The 19,203-nt window shown below is 37.7% G+C and overlaps 1 protein-coding gene across 2 annotated transcripts in view; it reads right to left on the reverse strand.

Annotated features, from left to right (window-relative positions):
* The window catches only part of LOC119797369 (synaptosomal-associated protein 25-A-like), a 54,326-nt gene that overhangs the window by 33,098 nt on the left and 2,025 nt on the right, over positions 1 to 19,203 (reverse strand). The gene's annotated exons all lie outside the window — the stretch shown is intronic.

A 19,203-nucleotide genomic window follows, 5' to 3' on the forward strand; every position in this document is an offset into this window, starting at 1 on the left:
GTTTTATTTAGCATTTTGTAAATCCCAGAACTATTTTTTCCGATACATCACAACCGCTTATAAACTTCCGCTTCCCGTTCGAATCTGAAGCGTTATACACTCCAGACCACTTGTTGGCGACGGTATCCTCTACCGTCAAACTCAAAGTCCAATATGTCCTCCTCAAGAATCCACCTTTCGTATTCCATTTTCAGAGTTTTTTAAAGTGTTTAACAGAGACGTTAGCACCTCGACGTCGGAGGACACAGAGTGAAGCAGAAACACTTGGGCCTTGCGAAAAGACTACAACTAAGCGTAAACAGGCTCCATTTCCGTTTCCGGTGGCGGAGGGATATTGACTATTGCAACAGAACTCAATGGGATTTACAAAATGCTAAATAAAACACTACAGGAACGTTTTTTCTTTACGAAACTTTTTTTGGAACGTCATTGAACAGCGCTGACTACCCGGTGAGTAGCATATTTTTAAAAAACAACGTTTAAGGTTGTTTTAAGGACATTATCGGACATGCACTATGGAAGCCATTCTGAAGCAGCCAGGGGGGGATTCTGCATGAGCCAAATAGCAGAGACAGGACCAATTGTCAAAATTTTGGTGTCGATCATTTGATTTCATCCTGGACACTACAGAAAATGGGCTAAAAGTGTTAAAAACCGGAATTTTCCTTTAATATGCACTTGTAATAAGACAATGCAATTGCTTTTTCTTATTTTAAATGTAAATTATCTTGTTCCATTGGCAAAGTGTCTCAAGACAGAATGCACTTATTTTTAGAAAAAAAAAACTACTTATTTAGATTTCTTTTTTTTTTTTGCAGTGTACTCTAACCTCAAACTCAACGCTATTTCTGACATTTTGAATTGAAAAAACTTCCTGGATGGGAAGCGAAACGTCTTCAAACTTGGAAACAAAGTCCAGTGGATTGTTTTTGAACTTTTTTGGAACACCATAGAGAGCGTTCTGACCAGCTGTCTCACTGTGTGGTGTGGAGGCTGCAGCGCCTCAGACTGGAAGAAAGTGAGAAGGTGAGAACAGCAGAGAGGATCATCGGGGCTCCTCTTCCCTCCATAAAAGACATTTCATCCCAGCGCTGCCTGTCCCGAGACTGTAAAAATATCAATGACCCCTCACCCCCCCACCATGGACTGTTCTCCCTGCTGCCCTCTGGGAAGAGGCTTCACAGCATTCGATGCAGGTCCAGCAGGCTCTGCAACAGCTTTTTCCCCTCTGTCATCAGTCTGTGGAGCTGTTGATAACTTTAATTAAGTCAAAAATCGGGACTCTGCATCGCACTGTAATCATCATACTTGCACTACATGGTGAATCTTGAAATTAGAACTCAACTCTGTTTCTACCACATTTTGCATCATATCTATTTATTAATTTTTGCACTGCTCTGAACCTTCCACATTATTGCCTTTTAGCACCATGTCTCTCATATCTTGTTTACATTTTGATCACTGATGAACTTTATAAATGGAAATGTTCATTTCACTGCTAAGCTGCTCATACACTGTTGAAAAAGCTGTATGCATCGAAATTACGTTTTGTTCATACTGTGTGTATACAAAAATGACTGACTGAGAGTGTTTGATTCAATATATTTTGACCTATATCAATATAGATAATAATTTGTAATAATGGCATGCCATTAAATAAAGCTAAAACATCTTGGCAAATAAATAAATGACAAAACAGGTCAATATTTTCTTAAATATATATATATTTTTTTATTTAATATGGAAATGTATTCAGTTTATGGAATACGTATGTATTTAATTTTAAATAAAGTGTCTCTCCTTGTTTTTCTGCCTGACATAAAAAGTAAAATGCAATACAAACAGGATAAAATGTTGTTAAATGTTTAGGAGGCCCAGATAAGCTTAACAATAGGCTTTTGGTCATCTCTTCCTGTCACCATCTCCTTCCTTTATGCATCCTCCCTCTGATCTGCTGTGTTATCGATCTGATTGATTATCCTTTAGCTGTTACACTGCTTCCTGTGAACTCACACACCAACAACACATGTACTTCTTTTTTTTTAAGTTTGAAAACAGTGGCTTGTTGTAAACTGAGTAATAGTTATTTTGTTTATTATTGATACAATATCTTCATATAGTTTAACACCAGGGGGATCCACTGACCCCCTCATTTCATGTCATAAGAATACTTGTAATTAGTAAGCACTAACTTGCCTAAAAGCCCATTACGCCTTCAAATTAAATGTCAATTAACCAAAACATGTATCGTATATTCTAAAACATGTATTTCATATGAGATGTCATCTAATACTAATAAATCAGTTGCTAGGATACCATTTGTAAATGTAACTATTTATATGCCCTGTGTGAATAATTTCTGAGTTCATAAGTAATAAGTGAGCAAAATTTTCCAAAAGATGAAAAGGAAATTTAAAAGTGGAGACTTTTCCAATTTTTTAGCAAAAAAAAAGGACTGTGAGATTTGTGAAAAGAAAAATGATGGAGAAACCATGAGGGTCACAAGTAAAGGAGAAAGTGTTGGAGAAAGACTCCTCTTTCCAACTGAAACTAATGTGTTAACGCGTTTTTATCAAACATGGGTCGACCTGCTAACAATCAGCATTTGGCTCCTATCCATTGGCAAAATAAGCTGGTCCCACACAGCGGTGTGTCTGGTGAAGCCATCACACTGAGTTAGCATTGACGATGTCACCAGGGTGACAGAAATCAGGAAAGTAAACAATGGAGAGCAACATGGAAGGAAGCCAGGGCGTAGTCAGTGTGCTTTATTGTTTCTCTCTATTATCTGTCTGAATCCCTCTCACCAGAGCTGCTCCATGTTTATCGAATGTTAACAGAGTTATTTAGGCTTGTAGGATCAGAAGCGACTGGCACGGTGAGTTGATGTCCGTACGTTGTGTTAAATGGTGTGCTATAAATTAAAGGATCAACCCCGCTCTGGTGTTCAGACAGCATGCCAATCATAGCCGAGGTGATTTTGACGCGGGTCGCTTGCAGAGTCATTTGACACGGATATAGATGCGTCAGTGAGCTGTTCCCACTGCCACTAAAAGCCGATTGTTCCCGGGTTTAAACAGATTTTTCGAACAGTAAGAAAGGGGAAAAGAGTGTTTTTTTAAGGTTCTTTTGTTTATTCCATTTAAATATGAGACATTTATACTGCACAGACATCAAAACCTCGGCCCATTATTGATCTCAGATCTGGGCTAGGTTGATAGCTATACTTCCTGTTTACTAAAGGCAAAGCCTCACGTCAACATTACACTTTTTATAGCATCATTAATTCACTCCAACGGATGGAAACGCATCTAATTAGTATTATTTATTTATCTTTTTTTACTTTTTAGAAAGTTGGCTCAAAACTTTTGTGGATCACATGTGGATGAAAAAACCCAACCCCCACCCCCCCATGTGAAATATTTTTAGATCCGGCCCTGCCTAACAAAGTTCATCAACTGCTCCCTGAATTAGTCATTTCTAGCAGTCACTACATTTTTTTTAAATAAATAAGAATGAGTGAAATTAGTTAAAAAGGAATACAATACTTAAGTACATTTATTTTAAATACTCTAAAATCCTTATTATTAAATCTATGAAGAAAAACCTGACTAGTCAAGAAGCAATTCAATCTGATATTTTAACTACAGGGTTTAACCTTTTTAAAGAGTTAGTTTCAGACTTCTACGTATCACCTCCCGTCAGTGTTTCTTTTCCTTCCTATTAAACATCCCTTAAATCCAGACACAGCTGCAGTGAAGCTGACGTACAGCAGAGTCCCAGCGTCCCCATCCCCCACCAGAGGCCTGCTGGCCGTCACTCGTCTTGAATGACAGCTGCTGGAAGGACTGTCCTGCCAGGCTCAGCCCGTGGAGAGATTAAGTCAGCGAGGAAAGAGGATTTAGCCTCCACTGTTTTCTCCACACTTCCTCCCTCTCTCTCTCTCTTTCTCTCATCTGACTTTATCTCCTGCCGTCTTCTTTTTACTTCATCTTCAACGCCCTCTCTGTCTATAAATACATCCACTGTGTCTCTGGGTGAGCGGGTATTACTGTACATTACAAAAGACTTGGGGTGAAATGCTTTCTATGAACTTTCTTTGGCTTCTTCAGCAGCAGCTGACAGATAAAAACAACAGCGACTCCACTTGTGGCTGGAAGCAGCTGGTGTTGCTTTGCTGTTGGAAAGAACGGCAGAAATGGAGCGAGAAGAAATTGAATCATACCAGGAGATTCAGAGAGACACTGAAAGGGCAGCGATGAATTATTCATTGGAATGTTAATAGAATTAATCCTAAAAGTGTGACAAAAATCCTAAAAAAAACAGTGTATATTGGATGTCACATCATGCTTTCTCTGCTTGTGAATTTGGGTAAAATGAGCTTTTTTACCTACGTGTATTGACTTTTTTTTTTTTTTTTTTTTTTACTCCATCAGAGAGCCACCTTGATACAACCAGCTCCTTCTGAGGCCCAAAATCCTGAGGAAACATTTTCAACTAAAACAGGGAACAGTTGCATCATTCATTCAAACTCAATGAGAAACGTGTAAACAAAAAACACAAGCAAAGAGTTTCCCTTAAATAGAAGCATGGAGCGGCTGCAGTAGTTTGACGTGACCTAATATCATCATCATTATTATTAAAACCTCCTCCTTATATTTATTTTCAGAGTATGATTATTGCCCATAAGAAAAACTTCTGTGTTTCTACAGTAGTCAAAAAAAGTTTGACCTATTTAAGCTCAGCATCATTTCTGTGCCTTTATGGATACAGATGTTTTTGCTCTCTAACCATAGAGACTTTAGTTTTTTATGAAACCACTGATTCAGGCTCTATGGTGGGAATTTTGTTCCAATAAAGGGAAATTTAAAAAAAAATATATATAACAAAGTAAAAGTTAAACGCAATAAAAATTTTCTTTTCATCTGCAAGCATCATGATTAGGAAAATATAGCCCACAAATTTATGAACCCACAGTTGAAACAAATACCATCTAGAAAAGAATCTTTAATAATTATAATTTAGAGTAAAAAAAAGGTTTGAGAGTTTTTATTATGCTGATTTTATATCAAATTTTTCTTTCACATCTCATAACATTTGATTGTTTTAATTTTTATGTTTTTAGATCTATTTTTAATATTCTATATTTTCTTTTTTTTCAGATTACGTTTTACAGATTGCATTTGTTTTTCCTTAGAATTAGTATTTTTTCAGATCAATATATATCATCTTTAAGTATAATTATACAGTATATATATATATATAAAAAAAAAAAAAAAAAAAAAAAATATATATATATATATATATATATATATATATATATATATATATATATATATATATATATATATATATATATATATTTTTTTTTTTTTTTTTGTGTGTGTGTCAGGAGTGAACATTTGTATTGGACTTGAAGTGAAGAGAAATGGATTTGAAGAACACAGTTTAAAAAAAATAACATTAAAACTTTAAACTTAAAACTTTAAAACTCAATCTGAAAAACAGAAATTTGAAGAGAAAAAGTGAAAATATAAACTCATTGAAAAAGTTAGAAAACATTAAATTCAAAGAAATTCTAAAAGAATTCTTTTTTTAAAACAAAATCTGAGAAAACAGTAAAGTTACCCTCAAAACTTTTTGGATTAAAAACGTTTTCCAGCGTTTTTATTTTCTGTATTGAATTCTTTTTCTTTATTTCAAATTTCAAATGACTAAATGTAGTTTTTGCTTTCAACAACAATGGAACAAAATCATTAATTTTGGTAATAATTAGTGTAAACCAGCTGGAAATGTAGCCAGAAAATGAGTTTTGGTTAAATACTGTGTTGTTTTATGCGTGCTAAATCAAATTCATAAAAAGACAAAAAGTTAAACTCTTGATAAATAAAGTAATTTAGTAATAGAGCCTTGTATATTGGGGTCAAGCTAACTTTTTTCTGATCTCAACAAACAACTACACTGAAAGAAAATAAGAAACCAAGACATAATAAAATGTTATATGCAAACCCTGTTCTTTGTAAAACATGATAATATTTTTCAGGCCTGATTTATCTGGATTAATCTACAGAGTAACTGCTGTAACAGCCGCCACCACCTGCAGCTTAGGAGAGGAAGAAAGGAGGTTTGTTAATAATAGGGTGACCATATTTTAATTTGGGAAAACCAGGACACCTTGGAGTGCGAGGGGGGTGATTTGAAAGAACAAATGTCTCATCATCAGGATTTGCTCCGTGATCAGAGGAAATGTTACTTGGCGCAGAACAGTGGTGAAAATTGGAAGTTCAGTTTAATATAATACAAGTGAAAATTGTTGTTTTAATGGTTTTTGAGTCAGATATGTGGCGGTAATGTTTGATTTATCTAAAGGTTTTTATCTATTACTGTGTAAATGGGTTTGGCTGGAATTTAAGGACAGATTCTAATAGATCTACAGAGTGGGAACTAATCTGATAGGAGTTACATTTTTTTTATTTTTGCTTTGCACAATATGCTTAACTAAGTATTTTTTGTTGTTGAATATTAGAGATTTTGCGGATATATTTTGTAGATACATTGTTTAGATTGGTACTTATATATTTCTAACCCTTTTATAGAATAGAATAGAAAATCCCTTTATTGTCCCACAATGGGCAGATTTACAGCAGCAGAAAGATTATTGAAAATGGTCTAACAAATGAGGACCTTAGAAAAATGTATAAGAATAACATAATAGGGAAGAGTTAAAATATAAAAAATAAAATTCTGTAAAGTGTTTAAACAATATAAAACTGGAGAATTAATAACCAATATGCAGCTATGGACATTTTTACAGTAATGGATATTTGAAAATAGCAGCAACATCAGAGATGTGCAGAATGACAGCAGCAGGTTATTTAACTGACTAAGGTTTCTATCATTACATTTGATTTGATTAGTTCCTGCTCCCGGTGGTTGGAACATTTATTCCACTCTGGATTCCTGTGAGTGTAGTCTTTGTGCGCTTCACAATAAAAAAGAAATAAATAAACAGTTTTGAAAACCTCGGTATTCATTCTTTTCCTGCTTTGTGTGTCAACTTTTACGGTTGCTAAGCAACAGAGCATAGGGGGGGGGGGGGGGGGGGTAAAACCCGCCGAAGGGTAGACCTGTTCGAATTTACAGCCAAAACTCTTCCGGCCTCCTTATTTTCAAGGACTTGGAAGGATCCAGTCCAGGCAGACCGCGTCCTTGGAGGATGCAGCCCAGGTTTTCGAACAGAGCCTCTGATTAAGAACAGGGCTGCCTGCACTGACGCGGCTCAGGGATTACGTCACACGGAGCGTCGTGCGCAGTGAAATCAGGACATTTCCTCACTTTCTAAAAAAAACCCGGGACGCCCGGGACAGGACGTGAAATACGGATATGTCCCGGGAAATACGGACGTTTGGTCACCCTAGTTAATAATCCTCCCCACTGAAGCAGATCGTTGTTCTCTTCAGATAAACTGACTCATAACCAAAAGGCTGCTATCAATCAGGAACCAAGTCCAGTCGAGATAAACAGTGTTTGTCAGGGAAACAGGAAATCAGGACAGCATGACTGCTCTGAATCTCACAGAAACAAGGTCAGGCTTTCGGTTGTTTGGCTGCATCTTTCTGCTGGGCTTAAGGAGGTTATAACCTATCTGCTGACTTTTAGGGAAGCTGAAGCATTTTTGTTTCTCTCTCACTCATCATTTTGTCTGTGTGGATCTGTTCTAGATGTGGATGGAAAGAGATGGAAAATGCAACATGTCTGTTTATCAGTACTGCCTTCCCAGCAAAGCTCTCTTTGTTGTATAACTGTGTGTGAATCCTTTGGTGTAAAACTGAAGAGCAGATTGCAGGCTACATGCTTTCAGAAGACGAAGAAATTCATGTCTGCAGTGTTTTAAAAAGGAGAGCTAAAATAACTGAATGAGATACTGGGAGTGGGAACCTTTTTCATTCAGATTTTTAATGGGGCAGTGATTCAAATCAGAATCAATTTATAGTTGTTCATCTGTTGTTCATGTGCAGCCATGTTGCGTTATCAAAATGCACTGAAAGGCCATAATTCTTTTCCAGTGAAGCGGGTGATAGACCTGGGTTTTTTCCCCCCCACTGGTGGTACTTCCAATTTGACCAGCGTCATCATTGGTGTCTCCATCTCATAATTACGTCCACAGGGCTGAAGGCTGTCTGGATTCAGCTCGGCAGTCTAAACCTCCTTTCCCACCCTAGATATAGTTCTTAGCATTGACCCTATGAAGGAGCTAGAAAAAGGAAGTAGGAGCTACAGTTTGAGGTATTCAGATTGAGCCCGGGTCCAATTATGACTACAGCCTTCAGAAAAAGTTACACAAATGCAGTGAACAGTTGTTATAAAACCTAAAACACATGAGGGTGTGAATATTAGTATGTGTCATGAAGAGAAAGAATCAGGAAATAATGTGTCTGTTAAGCTTTGCTAAGCTTTAGCTCCTACTGTAGTGGCATTTCAGAATGTTAGGAATGCTATGTTCACACCAAGTAGCAGATGCAGCCAGTTCACATGTGAAATCTATGGTTAACGGGCATCAAGGTGCATCAAAAGGTCCTGCAGCGCGTCTCGAGCAGCAGGTGCAGCGCATCTTGAAGCATCTGAGCAGCTGAAGAAGCGCCTCATGAGCATTTCAGCTTCTGAGGCGCACAACGCATCTGGGAGCTGGAAGGGAGACAGACATTGCTGCTCATGCAGACCTTTCAAGAATTTGTTAACAGGGTAAAACGCTACTAGGTTTACATAAAAGTCAATGACAATATTTCATTTTATGTAGAAAAGTGAGCGCTACGATCACACCCTAGTATTAATGCCTAAATTAACTTAAAATGTTGAAAACTGACGGCAAAATACGATCACTTTTATTATTCTTGTGCTTGCAGTTTGTACCACATACCTAAAAAAATGCTAACATCTACTTCCAGCCGCTATGAACATTAGGGGAAAGCCCTAAGTGGCGACTGGGCCTGAGACAGCTGCTGCTGGGGATTCCTAGTGGCAGCGCACTGCCAGTATGTGGGGGTCTGAATGGCCCTGACAGCGGAAAAAAATTTTAAGGCAGGATTTTAACAGTGTTGCCAACTTAGCACTTTTGTCTTCTTATGCCTTTTCAGACCGCTCTTGCACCTTTATTTTGCCCTTTCAGAGAGAAAATAACAACTTTTCTTGCTGATGAGTTAGCAAAACTCAGAACTGATGAACTGACTGGATGTTTGAGGTCGACTTTCTCACTCAAAAACATATTAAAACTAATTTTCTAACCACTGATCACAGCAACTATAGCGAAGCCGCTCTCTGCCATTGAACACAGGAGCAGCAGAAGCATCAGATGCATCTGTGCACATTTTACTGGATGTCTGACCTTAAAGTGGACAACCATCAAATAAGAAGTAGCAGAACCTTGCTGCTTAGTTTGGTGTCAGTGTAACATAACTGCAATAGCTTTAGCATCTTGCTTCCTGGTCCTACCTCCTAACTGCCAGCACTATTCATACAGCACTAATAAAGGTGACAGCCCAAAATGAGCCTTCTTACCGATTTACCTCAAATAAAGACAAGGCTGGTCAATTCCCAACAATTTTTCAAGTTTCCTCTCTGCTTTGATGCTTTCAAGCATCTGGGTACATCCCAGGGTCGTCAGCTTGGCGATATCAGGACGTCCCAGGTATTGTTTCTAAAATCAATTCTGGGACTTTTCCAAACAAATAGGAAAGTACAAGAGAATCACCATTTTTTTGATGCACCACTGTAAGATACAGTTTTTTTCGTGAAAAAAACTGAACAGCTGTTTTTGACTTTTCCCCGGTTGTACCCTTGTTGGCCATATTAATCTAACAGTAAATCTACAGTTAAGAAATAAAACTCTGCAAAAGCCAAATCTCCACCTTTTCTTTACTTCTCAAATCGTCCACAGATCCAATCGCCCAGGGACCCACACTCCCAAGCAAAAGAACAAGCACCTTCAACATGAAGGTAAAGCCGTTAAAAACAATATTTATCCAAGCAGCAGAGCCCAAAGCAGACATGGAGAGGATTTCTTTTAAAACTCCTCCTTCATTCTTAGACCAAACTGGCTTTTTATGTCAAGGTTTCTAATTATACAACCCCAACACTGCTGACCTATACTCTGCAAACATACCAAGATACGACCCAGGCAGAGAGCAGGAGGAGAGCCTGGGGGCTAAACTATCCAGTCCCTTCACCCACTGGTTTCTGCCTCACTGCTGATATTCTATATCATGGAGCTCCAGATGCACATTCATGTAGAAAACAGCCTGGATTAGTTAATTTAACTGAAGAAACCATAGCATGAAAACAAGGACAGGTTAAAGAGAGCTGGAAGTGACTTCTGATGAACCAAACACTTAATTTATAAAAAAAAAAGTGGTCTCAGTCAGGAAGCTGGGTTCTTTGAATTCAATTAAAAATGGCAACGTAGCTTTTGGAGTTTTCTTAGTTCTTTGTTCAGCAAAATGAGATGATTCAGCCATTAAAACAGACTTTTACTAAGAAAACAGAAGAGGCTAATTAACCTGTAATGATCAAGGCTTTGTCTCTACAACCAGAGTATGAACCTTTAAAGCTGGAGAGCCTTTTTCACATTTTCTTCCCCAAAATAGGGTCAAAATACAGAGGTTCTATTATTTCATATTAGGTCTGTTTTAAAGCAAATGACATCTAATGGAGATTTAGAAGCTAAACCAAGCAACATATGGAAATATATACCCAAATCAACCCATTGACCCAGACAGATTCATGCTTAGCTTCATTCGTTCCAGTCCCATTCTAGTTTAAAATCCAGGAGCCACTGGATACTTAATGGACAGAAGTTCAACACTATCAACAGACTTGGTTTTACATAATTAATATTAGTATTTTGTAAGAAGAAAAATGGATGGTGGTTGAGTGAAAACTAATTGAGTTCCACCAATCAGTCTGTTTAAGGGATGATTTAAAACTGCAATACAAACAGAGATTGCATGATCTGTTTAAATCCACTGCAAAGTAAAAGCTATAATATATCGATGATTTCGCTTTATTCAACATCTGATGTTGATCGATATAACAATGTCCCCCTTGGTTGAGCTCAGTGTTTGAGCGTAAAAGGAAAGAGCTCATTTCCTGCCGACAGCAGCGCCTGCTGTGACAATATGGCCGCTCTGAATTAAAGTATTCCCTATGGAGAAGCAAGAGGGACTAACAGAGAGAAATCTGCCATGGAAAATCAGGGAGGAGATCATGGAGTCATGATGAGGAAAAAAAACTAGAAACAATATTTTAAACATTACTTTTAAGAGAGTTAAACATGTTTTATATTGCTAACCTGAAAAATTAACTAAATCATCTTTATCTTTTTCAGATTTCAGATTAACAGCTGAGCAGCTGAAAAAGAAATAGAAGCCCCAGTAGATTTGAAACACCAAGTGTGATTCTAAACATCTTTGCAAAACCTAAAAACAAAGACAGAAAGCAGTTTTCAGCTGTCAGCTGTGTCCTGTTCTTAAAGCTGACTGCATGTCGGGCATTTCCTTCTTATATAATCCAACACAGGGACAGGCAGGAAGCAGCTACAGACAGGCCGCAGTTAAGACGAACTGATTAGAGAAAACAACAAAGAAAAAACTTCTACAGAGACACATGGACCCACTGAATTAACAAACCTTGATCCTCAAAACACAATAGATTTTTTTATCTATTTAAAGAATAAATGAAAAAAAAAACAGACTCTATATATTAAACTTCCCCATCAGGTTAACTCAACTTGTCAACATGCTGCCTGTAAAGCGGAAGGATGGAGCAGCAGGCAGGAAAACATGACAGTGTAGGAAGCACAGGACACTCAAAGCAATCATTCGAGGTCTAAAGGGATAATCACAGCAAAGCCCCACTGTCCCATTCACAGAGGATAAAACCCACTGGATTAATCTTTAGTCATACAGAAAACACAGACAGGCATAAAAATACTTGCATAACCCATGGACCACTATTGCTCACCCTGCTACGGTGGCTGAGGAGTCCAAAACCTGATTTCACAGCAAATTCTAAAAGGACCTGCAAACTCAAAAAATGTGCTGAAAAAACATGCAAAGAAAAAAATACTGCAAAGGAGAAAAGATGAAACCCCAAAAATTAGAGAGCAGCAACCTGGAAACATGCTGGAAACATAAAACCTGCACTAAATGCCTAAATGATGCTAACACGCATAGCACATTGCAACAAGCAGCAAAAACAACTGCAAGGTATGAAAATCTGCAAACTGGCACCACGGAATGGAAGAGCTCCAGACCACCAGGGGGAGACAATGCCTGAATCATATGGAACCAGATCCTCCTTAAATGTTTGAAGGAAGATTCAAATCTTTCATCCTGTTAATGTTTTTGCTATGGGTCTGGTCCATACATATCCTAATAATCTCTGTTCTGGTCCCAAACGAGTTGGCTGCCATTCAGTCTGTTCATGAAAAGAAGGAACGTTTAGTGCTATACTTCGTGTTGATTGGGTGACGTGCCAGCTAGTACCCGCCTTCCATAACACGCTTTCAGCCAAACGCCATCCTTGTAACCCAGCTAAATAGCAGAAATACCCAGATCAATAGCTTCAGCAACTTGGTCGTCCATGAGAGCCACCAACGGAGACACAATGATCACAATAGAATTAGTCTGCAGCTTCTTGAGTGTTTTCACAACTAGTGGAGTAAGCTAATAAATCAAACTTTTTCTAAATCCTATCAGAAGAAAAGCACAGAAATCTACAAATGCACAAAGTGCTTCTCTTTGCTCCTTTTTCAAATGAGAAATTGTTGCTATTTTAAATAAAACAGCCAATTGCTGCATCGGCAGGTGAGTCCTCCAGCGCAGCCATGTTGTTAATGCCCCAGCAAGGCCTTTCTGCCTGCCGTCATTCCTACATGTCCCGCCCCAAAAAACACTGCTGTAATTTCATTGGTCCAACCCACTGATTGTTATGAGACGGACGTATTAGTGGGAGTCTTTCAAGATGTGCTTGTTGTGAGACAGCTTTTTATTGTCATTACACTGTCGCAAGTACAGAGCAACGAAATTCCTCTCTGCATATAACCCGTCGCCTTAGGGAGCAGTGGGTTGCCATCGTATTTGCTCAGGGACCCAGAGTGGTAGTGCGTGGGAGTAGGACTTAAACTCAAAACCTCTGGATTCCAAGCGCAATACCCTGATCTCTAGGCCGCCACTCCCCTAAAAACTCAGATCTCGCGACAATCCAGGTGCCACACGGTTGTTATTTTGCTGCTTTTCTTTTACTTGCAGTCGTTTCCTTCACTTATAGGATTTTTCCTCTGCTCAGGTTTTGTGTTGACTTCATTTAGGTGCTTGCATTTGCGATTCTAATTCTTGAGTTTGCTGCAGCATTTTCATTTTCTGTGGCATCTTCTATTCACTTGCCGTTTGTACCCCTCGGCCACCGTCCTTCACTTTAAATCAGATCCTTTCCTCTTTAGTCAGTTGAGCTCAATCACACACAGACCTAAAGCTCTCTGCTTCAGCTTCCACACTCTCAACTTGACACCTGTCAACATGCTGCTCTTTACACGGTTGTCAACTATGCATATCTGCTTGGCTGATGAAAGGCATACGTAGAGCAGCAATCAGCCGAAGGTGTGTAAATTACCCTAAAATGGCACTCGATTAGGGAACCCCTCGGTTTATGTGTACAAAATTATTATCAGATAAAAAGTTACATTTTATTTAGTAACGGATCATAACTACTGATTTAATATTCAAGAATGATATTAAGCTGGAAAAATAAAACATTCTGTACAATTTCTCATATTTTTTTAAACTAAAATTTAAATGATAGTTTAAATAAATAAGATACTTAGGGCTTAGATACAAATTAGGTCAGAACAAAAACTTTCAAATCTTGTTTACTTCCATAAATCTTGTAAAACAATATTTAGAGTCGCTACCCGAATAAAAACAGCGATTGTTCACTGTATTCTCTATACTTACAAATGGCACAGCAGAATATTTAGATGGAAAATAACTTGAAACTAAACTGTATTTTAACATTAACTGTAAATGTTGGTGTTTTTTTTCTTTGTCCTTCATTCGGTGAAGGCACTAATGGTGGGCCAATTAACCTTTACCAAGGTTAACAGTTCTTAATAATAATTATAATCCAGTAAAAGTGAAACATTAATTAAAGTAAAGAAGAACAGTAAATAATACTAGTTATGATTAACCTCTGGTTTTAGCAACTATAAAAATGTCAGTTTGGTTCCACTGATGGAAGTAAATATGTTATCAAATAAAGATAATCTGATTTAATTGGATTCTGTTCTGTTCAAGGATTTTTTTGTGTTTCTGTATTTTGTCTACACATTTATGTTTAGCGCTTTATTAAGTATTTGCTGTTTTTAAAATCTTTGAATAAATAAATTGGTTCTGGCTAAAAAGAACAACTGTTTTCAGTTAAAGATTCAAAGGAAAAATGCAAACCAACCTTAATATTCCTAAACATAATGCCTAAACCTGCTGATGGTGCCAATATTCTAATCACTGGCAATACATCGCTGGACGGCTCGTATTAATGAAGCCACATCAGAGTTTAATGATATTTTTTGTTTTCTGAAATGGAATCCCTGCTCTGCTTCAGATCATTGTCCCATTCCAGGAAGCCTAAGGAAGAGATCACAAACTGCACACCTGAGCCTCTCCTTCAGGATTTCCTGCTGAACTGCAGAATTTCGATTTTACACCTTATGACAAGCTGCCTCGGCCTCTTTCTGACCCATGAACTCTGACCTTAACCGATGCAAAGTGACGCCTGTGTGGCTTTCTTTATCTGTGGTTCTTATTTTGTGGCCTCCTGGCTGAGTTGTTGAAGCCCTCTTGGAGTAATCTTGGTACTGGCCAATTTGAAGAAGGCTTTTTCTGTTTTTGATATCTATTAACATTGTGGCTAACGGCTCCCACTGGGGTTTCCTGGTCTCCAAATCCTCAGAAATAGCTTTGTACAGTCAGACTGATAGACAACAGGGATGTTGTTTTTCAATTTTCTTTAAATTCTTTAGGACCTAAAGAACCTAAAGACCTTAAGGACCTCTGCACAACCTAAACTTTAGGTTGTGCGGAGTGGTGGCCTAGTGGTTAAGGCATAAACCTTGGAAACCTGAGGATTCCGAGTTGGAGCCCCACTCCCACAGACTGCGACGGTGGGTCCCTGGGCAAAGACCCCCCACACTGCTCACCGGAGCCGCACAATGGCAGCCCACTGCTCCCTAAAGGGATGGGTTAAATGCAGAGAGTTCATTTCGTTGCTCTGTACTTGTGACACTGTAATGACAATAAAAGCTGGGGAAAAAGAGGATGGAGGATAATTTATTAGCCTACTTCATGCAGCCAGACGGGCAGTGATTAGTCCTTGATTATTAATGATAACCCAAGCCTAACTATAAAGCATGGGCTAAATATAACAAAGCAACATGGGAAGCAGTTAAGGTTTCAGACAGGAGGAGGTTGGTTTTATTCCTTTTCTTCCTTTTTGATTCTTTGCATTTCATCTTTAAATATAAAAATCTGTTTGATGAACATCTGACTTTTTCAAAATGACATTTGTAGAACTTTTTTTTTTCTTTTTTAGAGTACTTAATGTTAGTATAGAAGGGAAAGAAAATATTAAATCTGTACAGATATCAGTTCTGGTAGCTGGTAGCAAGCATCTTATTTCCACAAATTATTTCTCTAATCATCTAATCTAAACTATGGAGTTAATTGTTTTCCAGTTTTCTAAATGATAATTAAAAAATGCGTCCAGAAATGAAACTTCGAAAGATGTCTTGATTTAAAAAATAAAATGGGGTGAACATATCTGTTTCCTTAGATTTTATTTTTCCAATTTTATTTTTGAAGTTTTTACCATGTTTAATTTTTTTAGATTTTATTTTTTATTATATAAATTCTACATATTTTCAGTTTTTAAATTTGAAATTTTGTCTTTATCAAATGTAGATTACGCATTGCAGAAGTTATATCTTAGTGACATTTCTAAGATATTGAAAGATTAAAATAATAGAAAAAAAATCTAAGGAAACAACAAAATTCCTCTTAAAACCTTATGTTGATCGAGAGGGTATTTTAAAAATTTCATTTCTAGATGCATTTTCTTCAAATTCGCATTTGAAAAAAAAAAAATCTTTATTTTGTTGTTTCTTTTTTTTTTTGCTTGCAACAATAAAGCAACCAAATTCTCCCCATACTAACTTTGCCTTCAAGGTAAAACTGAAGCGTCTCTGCAGAAAGTATTTAGGACTCAGGTTACTTCAGCTCTGCCGCCTCATCCTGATCAATAAGAGGAGATCATATCACAATTTCAGGGAATTCAGAACCAATGGACGGGTGCACCATTTTAATCAGAGCTCAGAGGTGTGTGTGCATGAAGCTGGTGGAGGCAGGGGGATGGGGGGGGGCTGTTTGTTTGTGTGTGGAGTGAAAGAGAGGTTGGTAATGGTGAGAACAAGCTCTGAACACAGCTGCCGCTTCAGCTCACTGGTACAAGAGGTGTGAAATAGGAGAAAATGAAGGAGCAGGGTGGGTTTAGCAGCAGAGAGAAAGTCTGGAAGGTTGACAGATTTACAAATTATAAATTCCTGTTATGTAAAATGTAAATTTCCCAAGAAGCTCTTTCTAAAGTTTTGCCTGTTGACATTTATAAGATAAGAAGCATTGCACTCTTTGCCTCTGCTTCATGGTCATATCACCGGGACATTTGATTCTAGAGAATGGCTGCTAGAATCCCACCTAGATAACCAAACCTCAGTGATGGGAAAACATGATCACGTCACTGAAGTGACAGGAGAATGTGTTTTTGTTCCCTTAATGCTTATTTTCAACAGATGTAGCAAATCTGGACCAGAAGCTGCTGGTAGTTTTCACCTTTGTCTGGAGGAAGAGAAGCAGGAGGAGGAGGAGGAGGAGGAGGAGGAGGAGGAGGAGGAGGAGGAGGAGGAGGAGGAGGAGGAGGAGGAGGAGGAGGAGGAGGAGGAGCAGGAGGAGGAGGAGGAGCAGGAGGAGGAGGAGGAGCAGGAGGAGGAGGAGCTGAACGGGTTCTTATGTGTGACGACAGCAGGTACAATTTTCCCACCAGAAAGGAGATTATACCTGCAGTTTGGTTTCTTCTTCATCGCTTTATTTCAAATCTGACATTTTTTTTAAACACTGTTAAAACATTTTTTTTAAGTAGTCCAACTAAAAATATTCCAAAATACCAAAGATCTCATCTTTCACCAACAAATCAGCTTTTTTCCTCCAGCTCCATTGATCGTGGCTGAACAACAGCTTCACTTTCACACATTTGAAGGAACTGTTTATATTATTTCCATGTTTGCGGCTTTTAATGCAAAGATTGCTCTGGCTCTGAGTTCCTATTTTATGTACAACCAGAGTTCGGCGGTACACATTATTTTGTATAAAGAATGTGGTTTAGTGCCTTTCTTTTCATGTTTCTTTAGCAGTAACACTATGAAGCAAACACCTCCTGATTCCTTCCCTGGAAGCTCTGTGTCTCATCTGCTGGTGGGCACCAGGCAACCAGCTAACTTACAGTCGTATCAAACACTTTGCTATGCTCCCTGGGTAACTTGGTAACTTCCTTTCTTTGTGTCCAACATGGGGAATCATCAAGATATTCAACACACAGAGCCTGAACTGGCAGCTGCCGGCCTTTGGGGATTCCTTCAGAGAAATGAGAGAAGAAGGAGCCAGAACCTCAGATCAGGAAGGCATATTTATTCTGGGAAGTTCACCAACCTTGTAGGATCTATCCCTGCTATTGCTAGCTGGGTGGGGCTGGAAACCATTTATTGGATCAATCCGGATGAATCAATTCCTGAAATAATCATCCACTAATTTGGTAATCGAATCAGTAAAATGTTATCAGCAGACAGACTCTAAAATATGGAATTTCCTGAAAGTAAAAACAAGTTAGAGCTGTAATTAAGTGAAAACTCCACAGAAAACATGAACTTTTGTCCCAAACTTGAAGAGTTTTAGCCTAATATGGTTAATATTCTGTTAAATAAAAAAATAAAATCTCCTATTAATAATTTTTTGCTGTCTGAGTTTTTAATCCGTTCATCCTAAAAGTAATCATCAAGTAAGTCAGTTAGTAAAATAATCATTAGTTTACATTAATAAACATTATATATTATGCTACAAAAAACTGTAAGCATTGAATTTTTGTATTTCTGTCATTTAAAATTGACTTAAAGTGTACAGTAAAGGTTTTGTTGTTTGTTTAAATAAGTTTAAACAAACTTAAATGAAATTAATCAGTTGCAAAACTAATTGATAGCTGCAGCCTTAAAGTTGAAAATGTTGGTTCTGAACCTTTACTTCCTTCTCTGCTTTAGTTCTACAGAACCTCCAACTTTTAATGAAGTTTAGGAATGAGAACAATAGGCTCTAAAATCCATTTATATAAAATACTTAAAGACACTAAACTTTGACTAAATTGCAATAGTTTATTTAAGCAGCACTTCTCCTTTGACCTTCAAGCCATATTGTGTAAACTAGAAGCAAAGTGAGCAAGTTTATCTTTTTATTACAGTGTCATAGTTTTGGTGCATGTGCTTCTTATAACATGTTCAATCTCCAGACCAATATTTCCTCGGTTATTAGATAGTTTTTATATCCATATAAATGATTTAGCTGTGTATTAACGTAGGGATCAGTGGCACAGTTCTGTTGATTGTAGATCAGCCTCATTCTTTACTCTGTGTGTGGGTGTTAAATTCCTGTCCTAATTGGTATATCTACTTGTTTACTCCTGGCCTAAAAACAACAGCAGGCTGCCAAATGAAGATAAAACACACAAGATGACCTGCTTACCACTTAGCTTGAGCTCTACGTCCTCACTTATCATGATGCGGGACAGGAAATAGAGACGGTCAGCAGTTCGCTGCATGCTTTTTTTATTTGTTTTTTTTAAGCAATTGCACTTCCCTTTAAGATTGTCTACAGCATTTGCCTCAGTAAATGTAAGGTGAGGCTAAGCATAGCTCTAATCTCATACAACGCTACTGATAACTATCTAGTACATTTAGTAGAGTGGGATCTGTCCTTAAAATTACAAATAATTGGTTCTGATGATTACGTAAAGTTAATAGATCTCCTGTGAACTATATTTTAAAAAAAATCTTGCTTGAAT

The sequence above is a fragment of the Cyprinodon tularosa genome, unplaced genomic scaffold, assembly GCF_016077235.1.
Source record: "Cyprinodon tularosa strain WSP-4 unplaced genomic scaffold, ASM1607723v1 ctg580, whole genome shotgun sequence".
In the NCBI taxonomy this organism is placed as follows: Eukaryota; Metazoa; Chordata; class Actinopteri; order Cyprinodontiformes; family Cyprinodontidae; genus Cyprinodon; species Cyprinodon tularosa.